The 13,477-nt window shown below is 41.7% G+C and overlaps 1 protein-coding gene across 2 annotated transcripts in view; it reads right to left on the reverse strand.

Moving 5' to 3' along the window:
- The window catches only part of chka (choline kinase alpha), a 58,377-nt gene that overhangs the window by 22,871 nt on the left and 22,029 nt on the right, over positions 1 to 13,477 (reverse strand). The gene's annotated exons all lie outside the window — the stretch shown is intronic.

Raw genomic sequence — 13,477 nt, forward strand, 5'->3', positions numbered from 1 at the left:
ACTTACCGAGGAAGCGTGGGAAAAGAGCTGGTCAGATTGAAGCTGAGGGGCTTCAGGGTCCCTACGCTCACCATGCTACTAGCTAATGTGCAAGCCATTGAGAACAAGGTAGATGATCTTAAAAGGAGACTCACCTACTGCAGGGAGATGCAGAACTGCTGTGTATTCTGTTTCACCGAGACCTGGCTCTCCCCTGCCACCCCCGACTGTGCCATCCAACCAGAGGGATTTTCGATCCACTGAATGGACCTCACAGTGTCTTTGGGCAAGACGAGGGGAGGTGGTGTCTGCCTACTGATCAACACTGGGTGGTACTCGGAGACAGTGGCACTGACAAGCTCCTGCAGCCCGGACCTGGAACACCTGTCGGTGAAGCGTCATCCCTACTATCTGCCATGGGGATTCACCTCAGTCATACTGTCAGCGGTCTACATTCCCCTCCCCAGGCAGACGTGGAGTGTGCTCTGAACATACTGTGTGTCAAATCAGTGAACTTGAGACCAGGTATCCAGAGGCTCTGCTCATTACAGCTGGGGACTTTAACCAGGCCAACCTCAGAAAGGCGCTGCCAAAGTTATACTAACATGTCTCCTGCCCCACTAGAGGCCCGAATATACTTGACCACTGCTACACAGCAGTCAAGGATGCCTACCGTTCCATCCCATGACCTCATTTTGGAAAATTGGACCATCAGGCTGTACTCCTCCTCCCGGCTTACAAACAGAAACTGAAGCGGGAAGTCACGGTGTCAAAAGTAGTGTCGCGTTGGACGAAGGAAACGGATGAGGTCCTCCGTGACTGCTTTGAATCGGTGGGACTGGTTAGTATTCAAGGACTCGGCAACTAACCTCAATGAGTATGCCTCAGCTGTCACAGACTTTATTTGAAATGCACAGAGGACTGTGTGTCTCGCAAGACGATCCGGGTATTCCCTAACTGGGAATTTTGGATGAATTATGAGGTCAAGTCCCTTTTAAAGGCTAGAACTGTGGCTTTTAGGTCCGGGGATACCAGTCGCTACATGAAATCCAGGCGTGAACTCCGGAAAGCCATTAAGGGCACCAAGAGGCAATATCGAGCCAAGTTGGAAGCCTAGGCTAACCAAGGGGATGCCAGTAGACTATGGCAGTCGAAATGAGATCACTGGGCGCAAAGAAAAGGCTGGGAATATCAATAACTGTGGCGCTTCTCTTCCTGACGAACTTAACGTATTCTACGCAAGATTCGAACAGAAGAGGAGCGTCCTGCTCCCTCCGGATGAACCGGACCTGGTGGCATCGAGATTCATCGTCACTGAGGAGGACGTTAGAAGGGCCTTCCTGAAGATAAATTCAAGGAAGGAGACAGACCCAGATGGCGTCCCGGGATGGGTTCTCCGGGCCTGTGCAAGCGAACTAGCTGGAGTATTTGCTGACATCTTCAGCTGCTCCTTGCTTCATTATAAGATCCCCTCGTGTTTTAAGAAGGCAACGATAATCCCAGTGCCCAAGAGCAAGGTGGCACGCCTGAATGACTATTGACCTGTGGCTCTGACATCAATTGCTGTGAAGTGCTTTGAGAGATTGGTTATGGCACACATTAAACACAGCCTACCGATCAACCTCGATGCTTTGCAATTCGCCTACCAGAGCAACAGGTCAACGACACATGCCATCTCTCTGGCCCTACATTTCTCCTTAGAACACCTGGAGAATAAAGATGCATACGTAAGGCTCCTTTTCATTGACTACAGCTCTGCCTTTAATACCATCATTCCAAATAAACTGATTCCTAAGCTCCGGAACCTGGGCCTTAGCACTCAGATCTGCAGCTGGATCTTCAACTTCCTCACAGACAGGACCCAGGCTGTAAAAATAGGGGACAAGCTCTCCTCTACAATCACTCTGAGCACCGGTGCCCCACAAGGCTGTATACTCAGCCCCCTGCTGTACTCACTGTACACCCATGATTGTGTAGCTAAGTTTCCATCAAACTTAATATATAAGTTTGCTGATGACACAACAATTGTAGGCTGTATCTCGGGTAATGATGAGTTTGAATACAGAGAGGAAATTAAGAACCTGCTGGCATGGTGCGAAGACAATAACCTATCCCTCAACGTCAGCAAGACGAAGGAATTGGTTGTTGACTTCAGAAGGAGTAGCGGACCGCACAACCCCATTTACATCGGTGGTGCGAAAGTGGAACAGGTCAAAAGCTTTAAGTTCCTCGGAGTCAGTATCACAAATGACCTGACTTGGTCCAACCAAGCAGAGTTCACTGCCAAGAAGGCCCACCAGCGCCTTTACTTCCTGAGAAAACTAAAGAAATTTGGCCTGTCCCCTAAAACCCTCACTAATTTTATAGATGCACCGTAGAAAGCATTCTTCTAGGGTGCATCACAACCTGGTATGGAAGTTGTCCTGTCCAAGACCGAAAGAAGCTGCAGAAGGTCGTGAACAGGCGCAGCACATCACACAAACCAATCTTCAGTCCGTGGACTCACTTTACACTGCGCGCTGTTGGAGCAGTGCTGCCAGGATAATCAAGGACATGACCCACCCAGCCAACACACTTTTCGTCCCTCTTTCCTCCGGGAGAAGGTTCAGGAGCTTGAAGACTCATATGGCCAGATTTGGGAACAGCTTCTTTCCAACTGTGCTGAGACTGCTGAACGGATCCTGACCCGGATCTGGGCCGTACCCTCCAAATATCCGGACCTGTCTCTCAGTTTTTTTGCACTACCTTACTTTCCATTTTTCTATTTTCTATTTATGATTTATAATTTAAATCTTTAATATTTATTAATTTTTACTATTTTTAATATTTTTAGTACTTAATATTTGTAATCCAGGGAGTGGGAAGCGCAAAATCAAATATCGCCGTGTATCAATTGTATGGCCACAATAAAGTTTAAAGTATAAAGTATAAAATGACCATGTTTTCTAAATGCCTGTGAAAAATCATTAATAATAAATTGGAGTTTTCAACTAGATTTTATTTAAGCAAATACAAATTGCTAAAATAAAAATACTGCCTATTTCTGCTGATCTTTCCATTCATGGATATCAAATTTGATAGTGACTGGCTTGGCCAGACAAATGGATTAAAATATGCACATTTTGAATTTTAATTATTTCACAAAAAAGATCGTCTCAGAAATTTCCCACATCAACAAGTTCTACAGGAAAAGACTGAAGCTTAACCAACTGATGTTTGATCAAATTAAGTTAAAAACCGTGTTCAAGAAATATAATCTTCATAATGTAACAACATTTCTTTCAATATCCTGCCAGAGAAAGAGGCAATGGAGTCTGGGGTGTGGTAAGCTAGCACATTCAAAACTCCCAATTGTCTAAAATTTATAATGAAAGGTTTGCCTTCGGTGAGAAATAGATGACACAAATTTCACACTGGAGTTATTACGTACAAAATTATCATTAAACCTGAATGCAAGATGACAAGTTTGTTGTTTTGATTATGTAAAATTAGCCATAAAAATACTTCCTTCAACATCCAGAAACTATATAATAACTCAGCACTACTGTTTATTAAATTGATAGCCTTACAGTTTGCAGGCAAGCTGCATATTGTGCTTCAAATGTTGACAATTCAGACCAGTACCACTGGCGACCTCAAGATCACAGACAAAAGGTACATTGGGAATCAAAGGAATTTCAAAACTCCGCAGCCATAAGGTTGGCTAGAGAATCCATCCACTTATCAAAGTACAATACATAAATGTTAAGCTTTTATCAGTTCCAATGAAAGCTGAGTAGCCTGAAACAATTCTATCGAAGCCATCTGATTTTCTATGCATCTCCAAAATTTTGCTTTCCGATTGTTATCAGTGGTTCATACCTCCACTGAGTACATTCTATCTCCAATGTATATAATAGAAATGAGTGAGTTAAAGGACAAGATTTGCTTTTATTTCCCAATAAAACACTATATCCATCCCTTTTACTCAATATTGCATGCATAACATGGGCACCATCCCGTTCTGTACTCTAACACATCTGCTCAAGGTTCAGCTGAAAGAAACAAAAACAAAGGCAGCTGTGTATAAATATGGTAAACTTTAGAGATGTATTCTTTCCAAAATTAACTGCTTAATTCAACACCACTATAACTTTCATACTCTGCTTCTGACTATTAAATGGACTCTACCTATTCACTGGAAAATGTACATAGATTTCTGGTTTAAAAAAAATCAGTTGAACACTGGCACATGGTACAAATGAAATGTTGATAGATCTTGTATAAAATACTTTATTATGGAATAACCTGTGTTTTTGTAACATTCTTCTTCGCAGCCCAACCAACAATAACCAACTAAAAATGTGAATACATCTGAAATCCATAATCCATGCAGGATTTCACCAATGTGCTGATTTAACAAGAAATTATGCAGCTCTAATACCCATGTGAACAAAAAGGACTTTTCATACTCTTTTCAATTGCGTAATGCTCTCTGTTCAGCCACTCATTTTGCTTACGTTTCTGAACATTTGAAGTTACTCCATTTCTTTCATTTTATTCAGTATCACTTCCCTGTCCAAAGTTTCTGAAATCAAGAGTACTTTTTGGGCCAAGTTATCTCACTTCTCCATTTATTTTGTGCCCGAAGGTACCTTATTTATGATTACTGCCAAAAAAAAACAACCAGATTTGGAATTTAACCTTGAAAACAGTACAATTCTTTGCCTGTTCTCTGTTAGTATGCTGATAAAAATAAGAAATTTGTATCTAGTTCAAGCTATGATGTGGGCTGCACACAAATTTTTATTCATATCAATGTACAAAAAGACAAAGTATATCAATAGTGTCAATTAGTCAATGATTCTTAAAAGAATACATTTCAAGGTGCTTTTAACAAAAGTTCTTACATTCTGTTCAGCAACATCTTTTTCTAAATAGTGTAATTATTTTCAGGAATTAATTATGCAAATGATTTTGCTTTTAATGGCTCAGTGAAGAAAGTAACAGTAAACCACAGCAACAATGTGTCATCTGCAAGGGATTCCAAAGTTGATCTCCTGTCTGACTAGAATGATCAGAGCCGATCAGCTTGGATGACTACAGCAGCACTCTGTTGCCCTTAATGTGAAAGGCAGGTAACTAATCTTAAAATAAAGTAAATCGTAATCCACATTAATGTGCATATCATGCTCACGAGACCAAGGTCTGAAATTTGCTCATAACTGAAATGTTCCATTCACTCTGCACTGTTGAGCAACAGTAGAAATAAAAAAAAACAAGTACAAAACAATATTGTCATTCTTCTGTGCTGACACTGGTAGGCCCTCCAAAGACCTCTCACTTCCATCACCAATTCCAAGGCCGTGCATCTCTGGTTTGGGAGGTGGAAGCTTACTTACCTATGGTAACTAGCTACTTGGTGCCAGCCACCAAGATGGATCTGATGGTACTCCAATGCAGTCACAGCGGCACTGCTGGCACTATTCCTGACAAACACATCACAGCAGTAGTGTTTGGATTACATCAAGCAGGTGCAGTGATCAAACAACTCAACTGCAACTTCAGAAAAAACATCTGGCTCTCTCAAGGCTATTGTTAGAGATAATCACCAACACTTTTCAGTAAAACTGCTGTTGTAGCCACAGTAAGCAGATATCAGTGAGGACTTAAATACTGATATACAAACATCCTTCCTTGCTAAGTTGTTAGGAGAAATGTTGCCTAAATTCTGAATAAATATGACCTCCTGTTGTGAACAACAGGAATTCTGCAGATGCTGGAAATTCAAGCAACACACATCAAAGTTGCTGGTGAACGCAGCAGCAACTTTGATGTGTGTTGCTCCTGTTGTGAATGCTGCTTCTTTTTCTTCTCACATCGTCTTATGCTGCATGTCCTCTCTTCAATCACCTGGTCATACATTACAAAGGATATGCCTGCTCAGGCACTACTGTATTTTTATGCAGATAATTCAAAATCAGAAAAAAAATATCATGACCTCCCACTCAACCCCTTGTAACTTTTTGCAACTGGAAACCAGTTATGAGTGAATCAAAACAATGTTCACTGAGTATTGTGCATGTCACATCACTGGGGTCTCCAATCATGAGGCAACTAAATATTATGTCCTTTCACAAAGCAGCAGGCAAGGTGGACACAATATTTGCTATGAGAGGAGGTCACCAGTCAAGATACTGCTGTCCAGGGACGTATGCACAGTCTCTCCCGTGTATACTCTGAGAAGTTAGCACTTGCAATTAACAGAGTGAAATTGGTGTGCTGCCAATAGGAATAACAAGTCACCACAGATAAATCAGCTTGAACCTCTTAAGATGGAGATGCATTGTCCTGGAATCAATGATAGAAACAACAGAAGTCTCCACACTCTTTTTCAAGGGCTGTTTCCCAAATTTCACGAAAGCAATTAATTCGTAGAACATAAAAATACAGCACAGGAGCCCACAATGCTGTGCCAAAAAGTTAGCAACCAAATGTGCAAATAAATTAATCTCTTCCATCTACACCACATCCATATCTTCCACTTCCTGGACATGCACGTGCCTATCCAACAGACACTTGAACACAACTACTGTATTTGCTGCCACTTCCCCACACAGCACATTCCAGGCACCCTCTGTACTCTGTGCCAAAACTTTCTCTGCACATCTCCTTTCAATTGACCTCCTCTCACTGTAAATGCATATCCTCTGGTATTAGACGTTTCAACCATGGAAAAAGGTACTTGCTGTCTGCTTTATCTATGTCTCTTATAATCTTAGAAACATCCATCAGATCTCCCCTCAGCCTCTACTCCCGAGAAAGCAACCCAAGTTTATCCAGCCTCTCCATATGGCACATGTAGCATCTATTAAAACTCTTCTGCACCCTCTCCAAGGCCTCCACATAATGGAGCAATCAGAACCAAATGCAATATTCCAGACTCTATTTAACTATAGAGTTTTATAAAGCTGCAACGTAACTTTTAATTGAACTCAATTACTTGACTAAAAGGCAAGCATGCCATATGCCTTCCTTACCATCCTTTTGACCTGTGCGGCCATCTTCAAGGAACTACAGACTTGGATCCCAATTCCTTTGAGAAAATACTAGTTACTTCTTACAAAATAAAAACCAATATTAATAATCAGTTTGATCTGATGTGCTAATTTAAAATCTATTATAATTATAGTTTCAGCAGTAGATAAGCTGAAGCACGAACAGAGAAAGCCAATATTGCAGAAATAGAACTAGGTAATTGTAGAGACAAATGCAGTCAGCCATTCAGCTGGGTGAAATATAAAGCCAAGTCCAAAAACAGGCTGGTTCAATAGTGGGCACAGAGCGCAGACAGACACAGAGTCAGATGTCCGAGGAGAAGATTGTGTGACAAAAACAGAAACAGTGAAACTGAAACTGAAACTTTCAACACTCGTGAAGTGTTTAAAATCAGCTTTTTTTTAGTTTTCTTTAAAACATACAATTTGAATTAGTTTGATGGTTGTGTTTGCAACCGACAACAGTTGTGCAAACTTTAACAATTTTATATTAATATTTAGAATAATTATAGATTTAAAATTTTAACTCACAAAGGCCTTGAAGACCTAAATTTCTAGAGAAGGTCAGCTATTCCCTAGTTGGGGAAAAACCTAACAACTCTGAATCAATGAGAAATAAACAACTGGTAGTGATAGGATCAAACTTCTGTACTTAACATTTCTACAACTTCCTTTAAACCAGATACAAAAGCAACTGCAGCAGAATATGACTGAAGTACTTCCAAAATTTCCTAACCCAGGTATAAATAGGAAAGAGAATTCAGCAGCAAAAGCCAAATGGAAAGGAATTTACATCATAAAATGGAGAAGAACATGAAGCAGAACAACCATTTACTATCACAAATCATTTTGATAATATAACTGAAGCAGTCAAATTGTGTCAGTGTGATACTTAACATTAACAATGAAAATGTACAAATCCACAGACTACTACTATTGACAGATGCGAAACAGTAAGAGTATGGTTTCTATGTTTAGAATTATTGATGTCCTCAGGATCCGTTATTGATGCTACCTTGGCAACAGCTTACTCTGTTGTAGTAAATTACCCCATCAAATACTAACCCTGCAGTGTCCTTTTACAATTCAGTTGAAATTGTTGAAATTGCTGACTTGCAAACAAGTAGCAATTTTCTAATCTATTATACAGCAACAAGTAGTTCCCTTTGTTTATTAATCAGGTTAACAGAGCTGTATGCCATTGCTGTCTGTATGACCCAATAAGAAAATACCACAAGAACCAATAGTATTAGTCCATGGCATAAAAAAAGGCTGGGAATTCCTGGGCTGCTCCAACATGCACTGCAGCAGAAATTTTTTTTTAAACCATTAAGTTTTATTGTACAGAGGTGCAGAATCAGCCATGATCATACTGAACTGCTCCAACATACAGTACGATTGTGGCAGATTCTGCACCTCTATAATAAAACTCACTAGTTGCTTTCCATTAAAAAAGCAATTCTTCCTACTGCAGTGCATAATCTCAACTTCACCTTCTTCTGCAGATTCCCATCCAGAAATTGGACTGCACCCATTTTGTGGATTAATTCTACACTTATTCCCATACCTACTGCCAAATCAGTAGTAACAAAAAAACCTAACTAGCTTACTTCAGATAACACTATTTGCGAGACAAGTGCCAAAAAGCGCATTTGCTAGCTGACAATACATAATGCTGTTATCTCTTTCATGGGAGAATCCCACCCCTACTGCTGAACATGAACAGACTAATTATGCTCCACAGCTATGCTGGTCCAAAGAACACTCGATCAGCAGCAACTGCATAGGGTCAGAAATGAAGGGATTATGAACTAGGGTCACAGTAGCCTCACCTTTTCCAAGGGGTCCTGACAAATAGGTTCTACACAAGTAAAAATTACAGGGATTAATTTAATTAACAAACCAAGGGACACCAATTAATAGTTCATTACTTTCAGCTTAATGCATTTGGTGTTGAATTGCATTAACAATATTGGTTCTAAATTGCAAACTTCATTCAATTCCTGTTATTAAATAAACATTGGACACTATACATTTTGATAGCACTGCATGCAGGAAATACCAGAAAAATGATCCTACACAATGTCACATCAAGAACTGACCAGTCCAATTTTCTCATGGATCGGACCTTAGCAGGGACTAGGATACAAACACATAACCAAAAATCACATCAATGCTTGATTTATGGAGAGAATGGGTTCAGACAAATTTTACCCAATCTAATTTTTTGCCACAAATTAGAAAAAAGCCTGTTCCTCTCATATTTTCTCTTGTTTTGCATTATCTGGAAACCTGTTTACGGTATTCTGTTATTTCATCCAGGTCACAGGACTTAATTAATAAAACATGAAGAGGACAAGGCTTCCACACCTCTTGGTCATGCCAATAGTGGCCTAACACTCATGTGAGTGCCAACATCAGAAAGATCTCAATTCCTACTATTCTGGTTATTTTTTTTTACTTAATCACTTATCAGTGTAGTGTTTTATCTAATCGAACTGCTACACAAGATGAAGTAGCTTTTATATTGTGCCTGATCAAGTCTTTTGAAAATTAGGAGTTAATATTTAGTTTCCCCTCCTTTCCCCTTATTACATCCTCAGATGTTTATCAAACATGATTTGCTTCATAAAACTATGTCATGTCCAAATACACTTCGATTTTCTAGGTCCCCGGTACAATGTCCTTAATGGCATGTGGAACAATTCCTATCTATTAACAGGTCTATAGTTCCCCACTGCATAACTGACTCCTTTAATAAACTGTAGTATTACCATTTCTATCAACAGAAGCAATTTAGAACCAAAATCATTAATGATTGATTGGTGCAAACATGAGGAAATCTGCAGATGCTGGAAATTCAAGCAACACACATCAAAGTTGCTGGTGAACACAGCAGGCCAGGCAGCACCTCTAGGAAGAGGTACAGTTGACGTTTCGGGCCGAGACCCTTCGTCAGGACTAACTGAAGGAAGAGCTAGTAATAGATTTGAAACTGGGAGGCGGAGGGGGAGATCCGAAATGGTAGGAGAAGACAGGAGGGGGAGGGATGGAGCCAAGAGCTGGACAGGTAATTGGCAAAAGGGATATGAGAGGATCATGGGACAGGAGGCCTAGGGAGAAAGAAAAGGGGGAGGGGGGAAAAAACACAGAGTATGGGCAAGGGGTATAGTGAGAGGGACAGAGGGAGAAAAAGGAGAGAGAAAGAAAAAAGAATGTGTGTATATAAATAAATAACGGATGGGGTACAAGGGGGAGGTGGGGCATTAGCAGAAGTAAGAGAAGTCAATGTTCATGCCATCAGGTAGGAGGCTACCCAGACGGAACACAAGGTGTTGTTCCTCCAACCTGAGTGTGGCTTCATCTTTACAATAGAGGAGGCCGTGGATAGACATATCAGAAAGGGAATGGGAATGGGACGTGGAATTAAAATGTGTGGCCACTGGGAGATCCTGCTTTCTCTGGCGGACAGAGCGTAGGTGTTCAATGAAATGATCTCCCAGTCTGCATCCAGTCTTACCAATATATAGAAGGCCACATCGGGAGCACTGGACGCAGTATATCACCCCAGCCGACTCACAGGTGAAGTGTCGCCTCACCTGGAAAGACTGTCTGGGGCCCTGAATGGTGGTAAGGGAGGAAGTGTAAGGGCAGGTGTAGCACTTGTTCTGCTTACAAGGATAAGTGCCAGGAGGGAGATCGGTGGGGAGGGATGGGGGGGGGGACGAATGGACAAGGGATTCATGTAGGGAGCAAACCCTGCGGAAAGCAGAGAGAGGGGGGAGGGAAAGTTGTGCTTAGTGGTGGGATTCCATTGGAGGTGGCGGAAGTTACGGAGAATAATATGTTGGACTGGGAGGCTCGTGGGGTGGTAGGTGAGGACAAGAGGAACCCTATTCCTAGTGGGGTGGCGGGAGGATGGAGAGAGAGCAGATGTGCGTGAAATGGGGGAGATGCGTTTGAGAGCAGAGTTGATGGTGGAGGAAGGGAAGCCCCTTTCTTTAAAAAAGGACATCTCCCTCGTCCTGGAATGAAAAGCCTCATCCTGAGAGCAGATGCGGCGGAGACAGAGGAATTGCGAGAAAGCGATGGCATTTTTGCAAGAGACAGGGTGAGAAGTGGAATAGTCCAGATAGCTGTGAGAGTCAGTAGGCTTATAGTAGACATCAGTAGATAAGCTGTCTCCAGAGATAGAGACAGAAAGATCTAGCAACGGGAGGGAGGTGTCGGAAATGGACCAGGTAAACTTGAGGGCAGGGTGAAAGTTGGAGGCAAAGTTAATGAAGTCAACGAGCTCAGCATGTGTGCAGGAAGCAGTGCCAATGCAGTCGTTGATGCAGCGAAGGAAAAGTGGGGGACAGATACCAGAATAGGCTTGGAACATGGATTGTTCCACAAAGCCAACAAAAAGGCAGGCATAGCTAGGACCCATACTGGTGCCCATAGCTACACCTTTAGTTTTTGACTGATGGAAGTTATTCAACCCAGATGCTGCTTGACTCGTTGTGCATCACCAGCTTCTAATCTCTTTATTTCAGATCTGCAGCATCTGCCATCCTTTGCTCTGATCCACACAGCCACACCCTGTGAAACCCTAGTATCACAGGGTTTTGTCATTTTTTTAAAAATGTCCTCTTTGGCGCAAAACTAAGGAACTGGGATTCAATCTGCTGAGGAGGCATGGAGTAAATCGCACGGAATTCAAATAATAATAATAGGGGCAAAGGCAGGACAATGGAGTTGAGAGAGATAATAAGTCAACCATGATGGAATGGCAGTACAAACTTAATGGGCCAAATGGCCTAATTCTGCTCCTAGATCTTATGGACGCACACCACCTTACATTCTTATGGAAGACACTATGCAGCTTCACAAATAGAAAGTCAATTCATTGTAAATTAGGTTCAGTTTGATACTGTGGATCATTTCTCACTTAAAAAGGGACACAAGACTAACTCATTTCCATAATTCCTCCTAGGTATCTCAGTTTCAATACTTGCATGGTATGGTAGGCCATGGATTGTGCATAGGTACAGGAAAAGGCCATAGAAGGATATGCAAAGAAATATACAAACTGGCAGGAGAGCTTCAGCAGTCTTAAATTCCTGGTCATTAACACATCGGATGACCTGCCCCGGGCCTAGCACATAGATGCAAGGAAAGCATGCTAGTACTTTTACTTTAGGAGATTAAGGAGGTTCAGCTTGTCACTGAGCACCAACATACTTTGACAGATGTACTGCTGAAAGTGTCCTGACTGGTTGCATCATGTTCCGGTACAGCAATCTGAATGTGCATCTATGTAAAAAGCTGCAGGGAATAGTGGACTCTGCCCAATACATCAGTGCACATCCCTCCCACCAGCACAGGAGGCGCTGCTGCAAGAAAGCAACACCCAACAATCACGATCAGATTTATTACCGCCATCTTATATAATGTGAAATCTGTTGTTTTGCAGCAGCAGTACAGTGCAAAGACATAAATTACGGCAAATTACAAAATAAATAGTGGAAGATAAAGGAATAATGAGGTAGTGCTCATAAATCATTCAGAAGTCTGATGACAAAAGAGAGAAAACTGTTCTTGAATCGTTGAAGATGGATTTTCAGGTTCCTGCACCTCCTCCCCGAAGGCAGCAATGGGAAATGGGTATGTTCTCTGTGGTAAGGTTAATGATGGATGTAACCTTTCGGGCTATGCCATCCTCTCTTAGCAAGTTTAAGAACAGCTACTTCCCTTCAACCATTCAGTTCTTAAACCAACTAGCACAACCCTAATCACTACAGTTTAGTACTATGGCTACTTTCATAATTTGGCACTAAAATGACCTTCCATTTTTTTTCCCCTGGTAAAAATGGTGCATCATTCATGTTTATGTTTTTCTTGTGAACGCTTTTATATAATATTATCTATCAGCTATTCGGTGGCAAGTTAATTTTTTATTCATATGATAACCAATTCTACGTTGAAACTTTACAACTAAAGAAACTATTTAAGGGGAACTGAAATAATTCAGTCAGCATCGAAGGCCTCTGTTGGTCGGGGTCGACCATGGATATGGTGTCCTAGCTGTTGAGATGCACAAGCCGAGGGGGTACAATATGGAGAGCAAGCTGCTACCCATGCAGCAAGCTCTCACTCTCCACACGTCTCAGGAACCCGACACACAAAGACTGATACAGTTTGGCATCAGCAACATCACAGAAGTTGCCAGTCAGAGTTGAACTGCATTAGGGACTCCAGCTCCAGATTCCCCCCCCAGGGCTTACTCCTAAAGCCTTCCCCAATGGGTATAGCGGCAAGGCAGCAAAGGTTTGAGACCAGTTTTCCTTCTCCTAGATGAGCTACCAACCTTGGCTGACGAGCCCCATCTACATAAAACTAGCCAATGAGCAGCAAAGAACTGCTTAAGTTGATAAAGAGTGGAAGATGTGAGCTTAACCTGGAGCATGTTGAAATAA

The sequence above is a fragment of the Mobula hypostoma genome, chromosome 11 (assembly GCF_963921235.1).
Source record: "Mobula hypostoma chromosome 11, sMobHyp1.1, whole genome shotgun sequence".
NCBI classification, from domain to species: domain Eukaryota; kingdom Metazoa; phylum Chordata; class Chondrichthyes; order Myliobatiformes; family Myliobatidae; genus Mobula; species Mobula hypostoma.